This window comes from Schistocerca cancellata, chromosome 7 (genome assembly GCF_023864275.1).
Source record: "Schistocerca cancellata isolate TAMUIC-IGC-003103 chromosome 7, iqSchCanc2.1, whole genome shotgun sequence".
In the NCBI taxonomy this organism is placed as follows: domain Eukaryota; kingdom Metazoa; phylum Arthropoda; class Insecta; order Orthoptera; family Acrididae; genus Schistocerca; species Schistocerca cancellata.
The window spans coordinates 64,398,648-64,415,719 of NC_064632.1; the positions used below are offsets into that span (position 1 = coordinate 64,398,648).

The following is a 17,072-nucleotide window of genomic DNA, read 5'->3' on the forward strand; positions in this document are numbered from 1 at the left end:
ATACACCACAATAAACTACTTAAGAGAATACTTTGTAGGTACAGGTAAACAACAAACATTATTAACAGATAATGGATCACAACTCACAAGTAATAGTTTTAAGAAATTTCTAGCATAGAAAGGTGTCAAACGTGTGATCATTTCAAAAAGCCATCCTCAACTGAACCCTTGTGAATGGGTAATGAAATAAATAGGGTGGTTATGTAGGATGTACTGTTCTCAGCAATGAACAACTTGGACTCTGATGATTTCTGAGTTTCAAGCAACCACCAAACCACCTGTTGAAGTTAAGGATAAGAATTTTATTGGAAAACCTCTGTTAAAACTGTTCAAATTGCCACCTATAAAAAAGGTAGAATCACTTATAGAAGAAAAGCTGTTAGGCAAAATCAGACAATGGAAACTCTAGGTTGGAATATCAACAATGTAAGGAAAAGGGTAGACTGCTACTCACAATAACAATAAAACATTGAGTTGCAGACAGGCACAACAAAAAGACTGTTACAGTTTAGGTTTTGGCCAAAACCTGCTTTAGAAAAGAAAAACATATACACACATATTCAGTCACACAAGCAAGCATACTTTGCGAACACATGACCACCATCTCTGGCAGCTTCCTCATATTATTATAGAATCAGAATAATTACACAAGATGGTAGATGACAATATGCATAGACAAGCAGAATTAAGGGTGAAGTAATATAATGAAAATGTGAATACACCTTTATTTAATATAGATGAATTAGTACCAATTAAGGATTATCACCAGAGTCCAGTTATAAAGAGAGGGATGAGTTAATTTTTTCCAAGGCATTGGGGACCTTTTAAAATAATGGATATACCACATCCAAAGAGTGTTTTTCATGGACCCCAAAGTGTAGCAGGAAAAAGATACAAAAAAGAAATTTAAATCCCTGGGAGAATTTGTACCATTAGAAAATTCAGCAGAATAACATCCATCGGGTGTCCCAGTTAATTGTTTCATTACTTCATATGTCATCCTATTGTCTTTTAGCTATATCCAACTTTCACTACCCTATCTCAGATTAAGTTTCAGAGAAAAACATGAATTACATTTTTCCCAGAGAAATTTATTTATTTATTTTATTTATCCATCCATTGACAATAAATATTGTATGGATGTTGTCAAGCCATTTCAAAGAAATGGACACAAACAATGTATACATAAAAAAGTACAAAACAAAATAATACAATGAGGTTAATAATAATACAATGAAAGTAATATAGCCTATATACATCCCTGCTTGTTATTTTAAATGCATAGTCTGTCTTTCATAAGGCTTTAGTTTTGTCCTCCCTAAACGGCAAGTCCTTATATACACAACACTGCTTAAGTATATATTTACATCACACAACAGCTTTCCTTTAAGTATGTAAATGTAATGAATGATTAGGTAATGAATGATTAGGTACATATTTTATTTTCCATTTTGCCTTTGTAAATATCATCAGAAAAAATTTATTGACCTACATAGTCATTTACACAATAAAAACATTGTTCTACTAGAAATTTTTTAAATTCTGTTTTAAATTTGTTATCATCTTCTAACTGCCTGATGTTGACTGGCAGTGGGTTGTACAGTTTTGCACTGATATGGCTCACATGCCTTTGTGTAGTCGTTCTTTTTGTTTGCTGAGTATGGAGTGCTGCGCTATTATGGGTATTGTAGTTATGAAAGTCGGCATTTGTCTGAAAATCTGCAATGTGGGTCCTGACATACAATACACATTTGTATATATATAATGATGATATAGTAAGTATTCTAAGCTTTTTGAATATCGGTTTGCAGTGTGTCTGTGGATGACTGTGAGTTATTATTCGGATGGCCCTCTTATGCAACAAAAAAATTTGTTTTAGGTGCCCTGTTGTGGAACCCCGAAATATTATTCCGTATGTGGCAAGAGATTGAAAATAGCTGAAATATGCCACTCTGGCACCCTCTGAGGTACAAACATTTGCAATAATTCTGAGAGCAAAACAGGCTGAATTAAGTTTCTGTGCAAGTTTTATTACATGGTCATTAAAATTTAAGTTTTCATCCACATGAATCCCCAGCAATTTTGTGGATGTCACTCTGTCTAAGGCTTTGTCACCCCACACCAGATCGAGATTTACATTTTGACATCTTTTCCCAAACTGCATACAATTTGTTTTATTTACATTCAATGTCAACCTGTTTGCATTGAGCCAAGAGTGGATGTAATTTAGTACTTCATCAGCAGTTGTTGGTAGCAATTGCTTTGGTGCACTTATTATCACACTAGTATCATCTGCAAATATTATTGCTTTGGCTGCATCATCTGAGGTGTGAAAATCATTTATATAGACTAGAAACAATATGGGCCCTAGGATGCTGCCTTGTGGTACACCTATATCTACATTTTTTGCCTCTGATACTGAATTTATTTTGTGGTTGGAGTAAGTTGATGTCAGTCCTACAACCTGTGTTCTGTTTTTTAGGTATGATTCAAACCATTTTTTTCCTATCCCATGTATACCCAACGCTTCCAATTTTTCTAAGAGAATGTCCTGGTTCACAGTGTCAAAAGCTTTGGAGAGGTGTAAATTTACTCCTACTACACTATAATCTTTTTCTAGATTTTTGATTATTTGTTCAGTGTAGCACATTACTGCTGTTTCAGTATTTTTATGTGCTTGGAAGCCATGCTGATTTCTGTTAAGTAAATTATGGTCATTTAGATATGTGTTGATTCGGTGCTTCATCAGTTTTTCTAATATTTTTGAAAATGCTGGGAGGAGAGATATTGGGTGATAGTTTTCTACCTTATACTTGTTGCCGTTTTTAAATAATGGCTTCACGTTAAGACTACTCTCTCAAAAACAGAAACTATGAAAATGTTAATAAAAGCAATAAACATATACTTTTTTGAAATAAAAAAATATATTTATTTGTCATTTGAAAACGTAATAGAATGACACAAATCTTTACTATAGTGGAAAGATTAAAATGGCATCCTACACATGACTACAATTAACACGAAATTTTTTTATAAACTTTTAGTTATAATATGGATGATGGACCTTTATATGCTTTGTACATGGGATTCTGCTTTTTTCCCCTTTTCTTGTTTCCCCATAGTCCACCATTCACAAACATAAATTAAAATGTTCAAAACAAATGTCTGTTTCTTTTTTTTTGGGGGGGGGGGGGGGGGGGAGGGAGGAAACCACCACTTGACTACATATTAAGGTATTCATCTTCTGTACTATCTGGATATTGGCTTCTATCCCCTCACTGAATACAATGCTTGAAGTTCTTAGACTGTTACCATGTCATATTTGTCAAGGCAGTCCTAAGGTTTGTACTGCCTTAACAGGTATGACATGTTAATGGCTCAAGAGCTTTTAGCATCGTACCTGATAATAGCTTGTAAGCCAAATTTAGATAGTACAGAAGATAAATACAGTAATACACAGTCAAATGGCAGTTTACTCATTCAAAAAATTTTACACAACTGGCTCTCCACCACCATAAACTTTTTAAATGTCTTAATGCATTTCTCTCTTCTTTCTGTATTAAGATGTTTGTATGTTAATAAATTACTTCTTTAGTCATTACAGTTCTTTAAATGTCTACTATACTGCTGTTATCATCTATTACTGTAGTCCCCAAGCAGCAAAATCATTTACTTGCATTAGTATTTTATTTCCTATCTTAATGTCAGGGCCACTTCCCAGCAGTATAGGGTAGCGATGGTGGGTCACAGTGGGAATGCAGACTGATGACACCTCAGAGAAGCTACATCAAAGGTCAAACATTGTGCTACTATATGTCCAGCAGTGCTGCAAGACAACCATGCCCCCTCTCCGTATGTGGTTAGGATGGAGAATGGTACACTGAGGTGGTTGGCTAGCAGCCGTAGGGTGACTGCGACATCAGCACCAGCAATGCTGACACACAGAAGCCTGCTCAGCAGTGGGTCCCTAGTTCCACGGTGTTGCTGTTCGTGGTAGCTGTTGGTGGTGTGGAAGACTGAAGGAATACTTGCAGGGGCAACAGCCTCTGAAGTGTATCTCATTCCTGCAAGTGTCAGTGTGTGGCACCAGTTTGCCTCAACAAGCACAAGAGGGTAGGTGCCTGTGTGTCAATCTGCTGCTCCTTGAGGCAGCAAACATGCTGCTGCAGGAGTGAGCCTGGAGTAGTCCATCAGTGGAGAGGCACCAAGTCTGGGAAGGTGGACTTGGTGCTAGATGATGGTATGGAGGATGATGTGGTGGAGGCAGAAAACCACTCTTGCAGTTGCTGCTTGGTGTCACATATGCTCTGGCATCTGGTACAGCCCTCTCGTCATGATAGGTGCTGCTGGACTGTTGATGCCTCTGCTAAAACTGACAAATACTTGCAGTTTGACATGGCTCCCAGCCACATCCAGAATAAGAAATCCTTGGTCTGGCAATTTAGTAACTGCCTAGCCTGCTCTGCAAGAACACCTTCTTTCCTCTGCATTGCCAGGATTGTGGTTCCTGGCCTGACCCATCTCAAAATGTATAAGCAGCCCTGTGACTGCAACTGGCATTTTGACACCTCAATGCCCACGAGGTGCTAAAACTTTCCACAACTGCTGCAGCTGAGCTGATAGTTTCTGCAGTATGCCCAAAAAATAATGGCAGCACTACTATATTGTAAGAAAATCAAGAAAAATATATTTTTTACCAATAATTTTAATCCTTTTTGTGCAGCTTTTCATGATTTGTACTGCCATTTCTATAAATACGTAAAACAAATACAGAGAGAGATGACAGCCTTGTTGGACACCTGGCCACTTTTGATCCTTTTTGTGCAGCTTTTCATGATTTGTACTGCCATTTCTATAAATATGTAAAACAAATACAGAGAGAGATGACAGCCTTGTTGGACACCTGGCCACTTTCTTAGTCCTATCGGTTTCTGTATAAATTTCTTAGTCCTATCGGTTTCTGTATAAATTGAGAATCAGCCCTTTCTCTTTCCAGTCTATTCCAATTTTATTCAGTTTTTCAAGCACTATCTAACAAGTCACTCTATCATAAGTCTTCTCTAAGTCAATGAATGTGGCATATGTTTCCCCTTCATGTAAATTTGTCTTTCTAAGACTATTTGTAGTGCCAGTAGAACCTCTCTGGTTCCCTTTTCTCTCCTAAATCAAAATTGGTTGTCTCATAAATGTCGGTTAATCTTAACTTTTAGTTTTTCCTTAACAGTGTTGAGCTTAATTTCTGAAGCACAGCTTAGGAGCACACACTTTTGGAATTGCTGCAGAATCAGCCACAGACCAAACTTCACAACCGGCCGAGGGTCATACAGGAAAGCCACCTACAAAATCTTGCCACTGTGTGCTAAAATATTGCTGGTGCAGCACTCTGCAACACAGCAGTCTGCCATTGTTGTTGGTTGAGTTTCCAAATGATATGGCACAATGCTGCACTTCCACAGCTATGTCGTATGTGACTGGGTGGGGGGTGGGGGTGGGGGAGGGGGGAAGGTGGGGGGGGGGGGGGGAGGAAGCTCCTGTCGCAACAAAGGTGGCCAGAACAACTACAAATGCTCCCTACTTAGCCATTAGCAGCACTTCTTCCCACACTTTTGACTCTCACCAAAGCCATAATTGTCTCCACACCAGCTGATAATCCAGTGTGGGGCCAAGCAGCTTCATCCTCACCAAGCAGAGCCATGAGCTAGGTGAAGCTGCTCATCTACAAGCCACCAGACAGGCCAACAGTTCCAGATGTTGAGCCGGTGCTGCTGAGTGAAGGCCTCTTCCCGGGGGTCATTGTCTGGTACTCTGAACAACTCCAGTGGTCCTGGTGTTTTGGCACAGGATGTCTGTATGCCTGGCTGGCTGTTCAGAGTTGCCTACAGTCCAGCATTAAGCTTTCAGACTGCCATGCTGAAACTACCCTCAAGTCAGCAAGGCCCCCCTGTTTTGCTGTGGCACCACGCCACTGCCACTGTGTACACACATACTACTGTGGGACTGCACGTTCTGTCTGCATGTCATGCGAAGTAGCACACCACTGTCTAAGTGACCACAGCTATTTTTGGATGCAGACATTGACCTCTTGTGTGGAAGCCATGCTGAATAGAGACTAATGATACTGAATGAGCTGTCCCACCTCTGTACTTGCTGAGGTATTGTTACATTGCAACCCATAGCTCCCACACATGCCATTCCGAGCAGAAGTGGCTGTTGTGGCTGGTACTGGTGTCAGTGATCATTGCAGCTCTGCCATATTTTGCTGCAACTTTGCAGCCCCAATATCATTACATAATTTTAACAATACACCAAAATGTGATGCAGATCTGCTTTGTAGTCTTCACCATTGAAGCTGGATCGACATCTCCATAATGCCCTCGCTCTCACTAAATGATGAAATGCACTGCTCTTCTTTGAATCTTCCCTATTTCCTTCATCAGTCCCATCTGGTACAAGTCTCTGACTGACAAGTAATGTAACATTCAAGTATTGGTGGAATGAGGATGCTTTAAGCTACCTCTATCACCGGTGAACTATAAGATCCCTTTTGGACCCAACAAGCACAATTGTGTAGGTGCCGTTTATTTGCGTTGTACCATCATATTATTGCACTAAGTCACTGAGTTCTGAATGAAACAATTGTGCAAGAATCACCAATTTTCATAGAATCAAAGAATATCAATGTATTGTTACAGAAGCAAGTGCTGTGCTTCCAACATTACCGATTTTCGAGATGGCTGATCAAGAGCACCTACATCAAGAAAGCCCTAATAGTACATTATTTATTGTGTCTTGACATTTGAAAAAATGTGTTTCAAATCAGAAAGGTCTAAAGAAACAATTAAAAACTAGTCTACTAAAAATCTGAAATAGTTTCACAGCTGTGATGATTGTTACTTCCCTATGTGCAAATGGCATGCGGGGGCTATGTTATTGGAGTATGCTCATTTTAGTGAATGTCGGAAGGTAGGATTTGGATCAGATTATGAAATGGAAACATCATATTATCAATAGCGGTACAGATTTTTGTCAAATGCATTAGTTTTTATTTTTTTATTTTTAGGGCTTATTGATGACATAATTTTAGTGTTATTGGGTGAATCCAAAGTAGAAGACTTCAGTGGGTTTCCAACAGGTGAAAGGAGATGCACTGATTTCTTCACATTTTGGTGAAGAACGCTTAAGTGAATCTGATAAAGAGCCACCAAACAAAATACATCACCCCACAAATGGACAATATGATGACAAGACGCTGCGTGGGTACCAGCTCTGCACTCCATTCGTTGCAGCAGACAATATAACTGCAAGAGGAGGACAAGAACAAGACGCGAGAAGTCTAATATTTACCTTATTTTTCAAAAAACTGTAACTGCTTTCATGAATATAAGTATAAGAATGATTTAAATATGTAAGATAGTCCTAAATCACACAATTGTATGGGTAATGTATTTTTGTGAAAACAGAAAAATAAAAATTTGTTACCCATTAATATAGCATACTATGAATATTTTTGTTATGAAAACACACTGATTTTCAGATTTCCTTTCCAAGTATGATGGGGAGAGGAAAAGGGGGGGGGGTCTGAGAGCCATATAATACATATATGTCTGTCCAATTATATAATACGTTATTAGGCATTTCTCTCTACGAGATGAATTGAAATATAACAGAAATCAGTAAATATTATAAATAAATGTTGCACTAAGTCTAAATGGCATAACACCGCAGGATGCAATGCATGGGCTGATATCAGAAGCAAGCTAAACATGACGAAGAAGCAAGAGACTAGATCACTCACATGGTAGAAACGGGTTACACTGCAACATATCAGTGAGCAGATAATATTTTGTTGGCAAACGCCCAGGGAGCAGAAGAAATTAGCAAGAGAATCTTAAAATCCTGGCCAAAGACACTGCAGTGTTTCATACTGACACTTAAATGCTCATGTAAGTGATAAATTAACAGAACAGTGCTTAGAAGTAATTTAGTAGGATATAAACTGAATATAATTACACATTGGGATGTTAACAAAACTGTAGCAATAAGTACTTTCGTAGGTGGAGAATTAGTGCATTATATAGATTGTCACATATGCATAAAAGCTTCATCACAATTAATAAATAAACATTCCATACAGTTCAAATGAGCATGATCTATCATCTTAAACATTTTTATCTAGATGCTTTATTTATGTTTGATTGATTTGAAACTCAGTAGATTTCTGAACCTTTTATACGTAGCAACAGTGCTTCTCATTAGTGGAGGTCAGTGACTTGCCCTTTAACATGCTATATCAGAAGAGGGCAGAAAAAAAAGTTTTGATAAGGCAACCTTGGCTTTCCACATTCATTGAGGTATCAAATGTAACTTACATATTTTCTTTTTTAACTATATGTGCCCAGAATACCAAGTTGGAAATCTTTTTAACAGTGGTAGTCACTGTGAAGCATGAAGCTGTGTTTTTAAAAAAAACACGGAAAATTGTTATTGATATGTACACCCTACTTAGCACAGATTATTATTATTATTATTATTTAGAAAATGATATTCCTTTTTTCTCACTGTTCACTATGAGAACTAATGTATTTATTCTTTGGAAATTAATTCTTGATAACATTTTACTAACTGTAACGTTGACCTATGGCCACAAATACACTCAATATGATGAGTCTTAATTCTAGTATACAGAGAGATGTAATGATATTTCACAAATTTCACTTATATAGCATTCTTTCACAAACCAAGCTGGTGTTTGTTGAGAACACTTATCTTCTTCAAGTACTATTAAATTTTTACATGCCATAAACTAGTTTCTAATAAAACACTTATGGTTAACATAAATACAGTTATAAATGTACATTAGAAATAATTAGTACATGAGCTGTTCTATTTGGTGTGCACGAATTGTTCAAAGGTATAATAAATGCTGACAACTTTATTGTTGTTAAGCCCTATTAAAATGATTCATAATGGGCTTATAGTCACTAGACAGTTGCTTTTCTCACATAGCCCATAATTTATTAAATAAACTTTGGTATTTTATTTATAGGGCAGTATTTGAAAACAGACTCCAAAACTGATCAACAGCCTTCTAGCTGTAGGTGAAATTAAAACACACCTATAATGATGATAACTTTATCTAGCAAATCAACAGGAATGCCACTAGAGAAGAATAAGCATATCATACAGTGAACAAACAACACTTTCAAAGAATAAATATCAAACTCCATGTATCTATAATTTATTACCACATAGCTTCACCTCACCCCTCCCACTCCCCTGCCCCCTGAAGTTTCAAGCACCTGGGATTAGGGGTACTTGAACCTAACTTGTCATCCAGCTCTTGACTTTTTAATGGTTTCAGACTATGTTCAGCGAGTCAAAAATGGATTCATTCAAAATGCATCTCGAGTTCTGCTGCGGTAAGCGCAAAATGTGACTGTGGTGTAATTGGCTGTTGTTTGCGATCGATGTGCTTATCAAAACAAGATACTGTGCGAGAAGAAAACGTTGTTTCCACATTAGAACAGGATTTATTGTACGCTAAAGAGTATATACATAATTTGGAAACAGTGATTAGTGATCTCAAACAAAAACAAAAAGTGGAAAACGAGCCTTTTCTTAGGCCTAAAATAAACAGGCGTGTGAAACAAAGTGGAAATCGTTTCGAACTAAAAACAAGGAATAAATATGAGCTGCTAGACACGTATGAAGAGACGAACAACCAGGGACATAAGAGAAATGAATACACGTCTCTAGGGCATACTTTGAAGAGTGAAGAAAACACTAAATTTTCGCAAAATGGTTCACGAAGTGAGAGTAAGGGCGATGTTTACATTTTTTCAGCTAGCCACGGAAGAGGCTTAGCAGGTAAAATGGCCACTATGCAAAATAAACGAAAAGTAAGTGGAACCACCAAGCCTGGGGCTCCTCTACGAGAAGTGCTAAAAAACTGTGAAACATCAGTAACAAAAGGTTCGAAATGTGTCATTATTGGAGGAGGTAACGACGTTTATAGAAACGAAAGTGTCAATGCAACAAGGGCTCTACGTGAAACCTTAGGGAAAATTACACATTCAGATGTATATGTTGTAAGCATTCCACAAAGACACGACTTGATGGAAGCTTCATGCGTAAATAAAGAAATTATTCGAACAAATAGAAAATTTAGAAAGATCTGTAGCAGTTTCGCCAATGTAACATTTATTGATGCAACAAGCTCTCAGAGAGATCATTTTACAAAGCATGGGTTGCACAGAAACAACTTTGGTAAAACAATTCTGTGCAAAGAAATATTAGAAAAAATTGACAAACCACAAGAACAGATACATCCACCCATAACACTGCCAGTGAAGGAAGAAAAGGAAGAGTCACCACTTTGCCCTATAAAGGAAAAATCAGTGTTATTACCAGCAGAAGAACCAGTGTTGTCACCTCCAGAAGAAGAAGTTGTGACACCACCAGCTGAAGAAGAAGCACCACCTTCAGAGACCCTGCAGCCAAGATATGGGAGAGGAGAGAGAAGAAAGAAACAGCTAAAGGACCAGGATTTTGTATACAATGAAGCCAGCAGCAGCCGACCAATTCACAAGAGGCAACCACCTGCGAGAAGTCAGGATTTTTGTTGGCCCCAGATCAGCAACAGCACACCATAACAGACATGGGGATCAACAATCTGACAAGCACACCACTCGTAGGTAATGTAAAAAATATAAACTGTGATTCAAAGTCAAACTGTATCCAGATAAACAAAAAGGGAGATAATATGCTGACATTACTTCAAGTTAATATTTGTTGTATTAGAAATAAGATGTTAGAATTGGAACATTTCTGTAAGATTAAGAATGTTGATGTAATATGTGTATGTGAGCATTGGTTAGTTGCAAATGAGGTAGATATGTTTGTACCTCAAGGATACGTCACTGCAGACATAATGTGCAGAAAGCAGAGGCGAAATGGTGGGGCTGGGATCTTTATCAGAGATAATTTCAACTTTACAAAAATAGATGTATCATCTTACTGTACAGAGTTAGATGCAGAATTTAGTTGTATAAAAATGACTGATGAAAATCTAATAATTGTAAGCCTATACAGATCTCCCAATGGCAACATTGATACATTTTTTGAAAGATTTGAACTACTGGTTAGAAAAATACTAATGCATAAAACAAAGATTGCCATATGTGGTGATCTTAATATAGAAATGGTAAACACAAGTAATGAGCCCTCAAGAACTTTTCTTAATTTATTAAGGTCCCTTAATCTGTACTGTACCATCCAGTGTCCAACACGTAAAATTCATGCATAGACAATATTATTGTGAATTTTCCCCGTGGCAGCTACACTGTTAGCCTTGCAAATGGGTGCTTTGCAGACCACGACCCATTGCTTCTCAATCTCTTTAGTAAGCAACCAAATTCCACTAGTGTGCACAATATGACATGGGTAAGAAGACAAAAAGAAGAATACATTATGTCATTTATTCGTATACTAGAGGATGCAAGTTGGGACTTTGTCTATAAGTGTTCATCTGAGAAGTCTGATGTTGAAACTACCTTTGAAAACTTCCTTAAAAATTATACAGAATTATGGTATTCATGCTCACCACTAATTAAAACCAACTCTTCTGGAACATATAAAAATAAAAAGCTGGAATGGTACACAGACGAACTGGTCCAGATAAGAAAAAACATGCTCGTACTATACACAGCATATAAAAATGCATGTAAACAAAGATCAGAGCAGGAGGGCACCTTTTATGCAGCATACCAAAAATGTAATAGGGAGGGTAGCAAGGATGGAGGCATGGTTGTCAGAGGGAAGCCAAAGATATTCTACTGTAAGTACTGTGCCAGCTTCAAACCAAAGAGGATGCATACAGAAGTAAAGAGGTATATAGTATAAAGATAAACACAACTATGCAGGATGAAAAGATGCGTGAATGGCTAAGAGGAAAGGGAAAGAGGAGAAGACGGAAGAGTAAATGGGAGTGAGGTTGTTTAACGTAGGTTCAGTCCAGGGGGATGGCGGGATGAAAGGATGTGTTGGAGTGCAAGTTCCCATCTCCGCAGTTCAGAGGGACTGGTGTTGGGTGGGAGAAGCCAAATGGCACATACAGTGTAGCAGGTTCCTAGGTCCCTAGAATTATGCTGCAGGGCATGCTCCGCTACTGGGTATTGGGCATCTCCTAGGCGGACAGTTCGTCTGTGTCCGTTCATGCGCTCAGCCAGTTTAGTTGTTGTCATGCCGATGTAAAAGGCTGTGCAGTGCAGGCATGTCAGTTGATAAATGACATGTGTAGTTTCACATGTGGCCCTGCCTTGAATTGTGTACGTTTTACCAGTAGCGGGGCTGGAGTAAGTGGTAGTTGGGGGATGCATGGGGCAGGTTTTGCAGCGGGGTCGGTTACAGGGGTAGGAACCGCTGGGTAGAGAAGGTAGTCTGGGAATATTGTAGGGTTTAACAAGGATGTTACGGAGGTTAGGGGGTCGACGAAAGGAAACTCTGGGTGGTGTGGGGAGAATTTTGTCAAGGGATGACCTCATTTCAGGGGTTGACTTGAGAAAATCATATCCCTGGCGGAGTAATTTGTTGATGTTTTCGAGGCCAGGATAATATTGGGTGACAAGGGGGATGCTTCTGTGTGGTCTGGGGGTAGGAGCATTGTTGTTGGACGGGGAGGAATGTATTGCTCGAGAGATCTGTTTGTGGACAAGGTCTGCAGGATAGTTGCGGGAGAGGAAAGCACTGGTCAGGTTATTGGTGTAATTGTTGAGGGATTCGTCACTGGAGCAGATACGTTTGCCACGAATACCTAGGCTGTAGGGAAGGGAGCGTTTGATGTGGAATGGATGGCAGCTATCAAAGTGAAGGTACTGTTGTTTGTTTGTGGGTTTGATGTGGACAGAGGTGTGGATGTGAGCTTCAACAAGATGAAGGTCAACATCCAGGAAGGTGGCTTGGGTTTTGGAGAAGGACCAGGTGAAATTCAGATTCGAAAAGGAGTTGAGGTTATGGAGGAAATTAAGGAGTGTTTCTTCACCATGAGTCCAGACCACAAAGATGTCATCTATAAACCTATACCAGGCCAGGGGAAGCAGCTGTTGGGTCTTCAGGAAAGCCTCCTCCATGCGGCCCATGAAGAGGTTGGCATAGGACGGAGCCATCCTGGTTCCCATGGCCGTTCCCCTGATTTGTTTGTAGGTCTGGCCTTCAAAAGTGAAGTAATTATGGGTGAGGATGAAGTTGGTAAGTGTGATGAGGAACGAGGTTTTTGGAAGATCTTCGGGTGGGCGTTGGGAGAGGTAGTGCTCAAGGGCAGAGAGACCATGGGTATGTGGGATGTTTGTGTAAAGGGATGTAGCATCTATGGTGACAAGAAAGGTTTCAGGTGGGAGAGGAGTGGGAATGGATTTGAGGCGTTCTAGGAAATGGTTTGTGTCTTTGATGAAGGATGGGAGTCTGCGGGTGATAGGTTGGAGGTGCTGGTCTACCAGAGCTGAGATACGTTCGGTTGGGGCTTTGAAGCCTGCTACAATGGGACGGCCAGGGTGGTTCTCTTTGTGGATTTTGGGTAATAGGTAGAAGGTAGGGGTACGTGGCTCAGGTGGAGTGAGTAATTCTATGGAAGCCGTTGTGAGGCCTTGTGAGGGACCTTGGATTCTTAGGATTTTTTGCAGCTCAGTCTGGATGGAGGGAATGGGATCCTGGGTAACAGCTTTGTAGGTTGAGGTGTCAGAGAGTTGACGCAGTCCTTCTGCCACATACTCCACACGGTCAAGTACGACAGTTGTGGAGCCTTTGTCCGCCGGGAGGATGACAATAGAGCGGTCTATTTTCAGCTCCTTAATGGCACGGGATTCAGCTGGGGTGATGTTGGGGGTTGTTGGGATGTTCTTCAAGAAGGACTGGGAGGCAACACTGGATGTGAGGAATTCCTGAAATGTCTGCAAGGGATGGTTTTGGGGGAGGGGAGGAGGATCCCTTTGAGAAGGCAGTCGGAACTGTTCTAGACAGGGTTCAACACTGGGTCTAGTATTTGGGGGCTGTGTTTGGGTAGTGAAGTGGTATTTCCAGTTGAGGTTCCGGGTGAATGAGAGGAGATCTTTAACCAGGGCAGTGTGGTTGAATTTAGGCGTGGGGCTAAAGGTTAAGCCTTTTGACAGAACAGATGTCTCTGGAGGAGAGAGGGATCTGGATGAGAGGTTTAGGACTGAATTGGGACTGGCGATATGTGGCATTTGACTGTGGTTATAGTTGAGATTTGGTCTGTGTGGGGTATGTGCTGGGATGGGGAGATTGAGTAGGGTGGCTAGGCTAGGTTTGTTGGCTATGAGGGGGGTTTGTTGAAGGTTCTGTTGTGGTTGGTGTTTGTGAGGGATAGGGAGAGGGACCCCACTTCTTAGGTATTGCACTAGCACTGTGGATAGTTTTTTCAGGTGTTGTGTGGCATGGAACTCAAGTTTGCAGCTGGCTTCTAGGATGATGTTCTTGAGTGTGTTCTCCAAGCAAGGGTTTGAGAGGTGGAGGACTTTGAAGAGAGATAGGAGCTGTTGGGAGTGGTGGTTACATGAAGTAGTGTAGAGATTCAGGACAAGTTGGGTAAGGGCTAAGGATTGAAGGTTCTGGAAGTCCAGGAGAGACTGGTGGAAGGAGGAATTGCACCCGGAGATGGGAACTTTTAAGGTAAGCCCTTTAGGGGTAATTCCAAAGGTTAAGCAGGACCGGAGGAAAAGTATGTGGGATTGCAATTTGGCTACGGTGAATGCATGTTTCCGGAATGAATGTAAATAATGTGGTATAGGATTAGGGTACATAGTGGGTAACTGGTGGGTAGGGAAATTAAATAACTAAAATTGAAATAGTAATCATAAGAAGGAATAAAATGCGGAGGGAAGGACGAGAAAGAAAGAAAGAAAGAAATTGTGTTGGTAATGTTCAATACCAAAGGAAGACCACTAAATAAGAAAAATACGGAAAAAGTTGACCAGACCAAGCAAGTATGTCCAGATCAGGGGAAAAGAACACACGTTGCTCAAAAACAGAGATAGCGAGTGGCGAAAAAAGGATCGCGCGTGCTGCAAAAGACATCGCGCGTACCGCAAAAGCGATCGGGCGTGCCGCAAAAAAGATCGCGCGTCCCGCAAAAAGATCGCGCGTGTCGCAAAAAAGATCGCGCGTGCCGCAAAAATGTCCCAAAAAAATTTTTTTTGGGGCAGAGAAAGATAGCCAATGGCACAAAAATATCGCCAGCAACAAGAAATCGACGGAAATGGATGATACTGGTAGGTGTGGAAGAGATTGTTGGCAGTGATTGTTGGCTGGAAAACAGTGAATAACGAACGTTAAAACTATGGAATGTTGAATAAATAAATCAATAAATAAAAAAGAGAAGAGGACTATAAACGGAACAAGATAATAGGAGGAAGATGAAACTAGCACAGTTGGTGACGAAAATATTTGTTTATGGATATATAAAACACTGAAGAAGAGAAAATGTTAAGATGACAGACGTAAGTGATAGCTAACAAAAGGGACAAAACAATGAAGGATGTGGACCATATAGGTGATCTAAATGATTAATGGAAAATCTCATATAGAGATGTGAAACAAATACTAACAAAGAGATAGAGGGGCTGGCCAGTACTTACCTCAGCTCAGTACAGCCGATAGATACACACAAAACAAAACAAAACCGAAAATTTATGTTCCTAGCTTTCGGAACAAATGTTCCTTCATCAGGGAGGAGAGAGGGGAAAGAAAGGGAAGAAGGGAAAGGAGATTCAGTTACTCACAACCCAGGTTATGAAGCAACAGGGAAAGGAAAATAGGGAGGGTAGCAAGGATGGAGGCATGGTTGTCAGAGGGAAGCCAAAGATATTCTACTGTAAGTACTGTGCCAGCTTCAAACCAAAGAGGATGCATACAGAAGTAAAGAGGTATATAGTATAAAGATAAACACAACTATGCAGGATGAAAAGATGCGTGAATGGCTAAGAGGAAAGGGAAAGAGGAGAAGACGGAAGAGTAAATGGGAGTGAGGTTGTTTAACGTAGGTTCAGTCCAGGGGGATGGCGGGATGAAAGGATGTGTTGGAGTGCAAGTTCCCATCTCCGCAGTTCAGAGGGACTGGTGTTGGGTGGGAGAAGCCAAATGGCACATACAGTGTAGCAGGTTCCTAGGTCCCTAGAATTATGCTGCAGGGCATGCTCCGCTACTGGGTATTGGGCATCTCCTAGGCGGACAGTTCGTCTGTGTCCGTTCATGCGCTCAGCCAGTTTAGTTGTTGTCATGCCGATGTAAAAGGCTGTGCAGTGCAGGCATGTCAGTTGATAAATGACATGTGTAGTTTCACATGTGGCCCTGCCTTGAATTGTGTACGTTTTACCAGTAGCGGGGCTGGAGTAAGTGGTAGTTGGGGGATGCATGGGGCAGGTTTTGCAGCGGGGTCGGTTACAGGGGTAGGAACCGCTGGGTAGAGAAGGTAGTCTGGGAATATTGTAGGGTTTAACAAGGATGTTACGGAGGTTAGGGGGTCGATGAAAGGAAACTCTGGGTGGTGTGGGGAGAATTTTGTCAAGGGATGACCTCATTTCAGGGGTTGACTTGAGAAAATCATATCCCTGGCGGAGTAATTTGTTGATGTTTTCGAGGCCAGGATAATATTGGGTGACAAGGGGGATGCTTCTGTGTGGTCTGGGGGTAGGAGCATTGTTGTTGGACGGGGAGGAATGTATTGCTCGAGAGATCTGTTTGTGGACAAGGTCTGCAGGATAGTTGCGGGAGAGGAAAGCACTGGTCAGGTTATTGGTGTAATTGTTGAGGGATTCGTCACTGGAGCAGATACGTTTGCCACGAATACCTAGGCTGTAGGGAAGGGAGCGTTTGATGTGGAATGGATGGCAGCTATCAAAGTGAAGGTACTGTTGTTTGTTTGTGGGTTTGATGTGGACAGAGGTGTGGATGTGAGCTTCAACAAGATGAAGGTCAACATCCAGGAAGGTGGCTTGGGTTTTGGAGAAGGACCAGGTGAAATTCAGATTCGAAAAGGAGTTGAGGTTATGGAGGAAATTAAG

At 40.5% G+C, this 17,072-nt stretch overlaps 1 protein-coding gene and 1 long non-coding RNA gene across 8 annotated transcripts in view; one reads left to right on the forward strand and one right to left on the reverse strand.

Annotated features, from left to right (window-relative positions):
- Nucleotides 1–17,072, reverse strand: part of LOC126091886 (uncharacterized) — a 403,209-nt gene that overhangs the window by 300,157 nt on the left and 85,980 nt on the right. Inside the window, exon 1 of one of the 2 annotated variants that reach the window (XR_007521276.1) lies at nucleotides 7,796–7,846. The exons of the other annotated variant lie outside the window; for it this stretch is intronic. This is a non-coding gene — a long non-coding RNA (uncharacterized LOC126091886). Of the gene's footprint in view, nucleotides 1–7,795; nucleotides 7,847–17,072 lie in introns of those variants that run through there. 2 annotated transcript variants of the gene reach the window in all.
- The window catches only part of LOC126091885 (F-box only protein 22-like), a 486,064-nt gene that overhangs the window by 198,488 nt on the left and 270,504 nt on the right, over nucleotides 1–17,072 (forward strand). Inside the window, exon 1 of one of the 6 annotated variants that reach the window (XM_049907175.1) lies at nucleotides 7,833–7,943. The exons of the other annotated variants lie outside the window; for them this stretch is intronic. The gene's annotated coding sequence lies outside the window, so the exon portion shown is untranslated. Of the gene's footprint in view, nucleotides 1–7,832; nucleotides 7,944–17,072 lie in introns of those variants that run through there. 6 annotated transcript variants of the gene reach the window in all.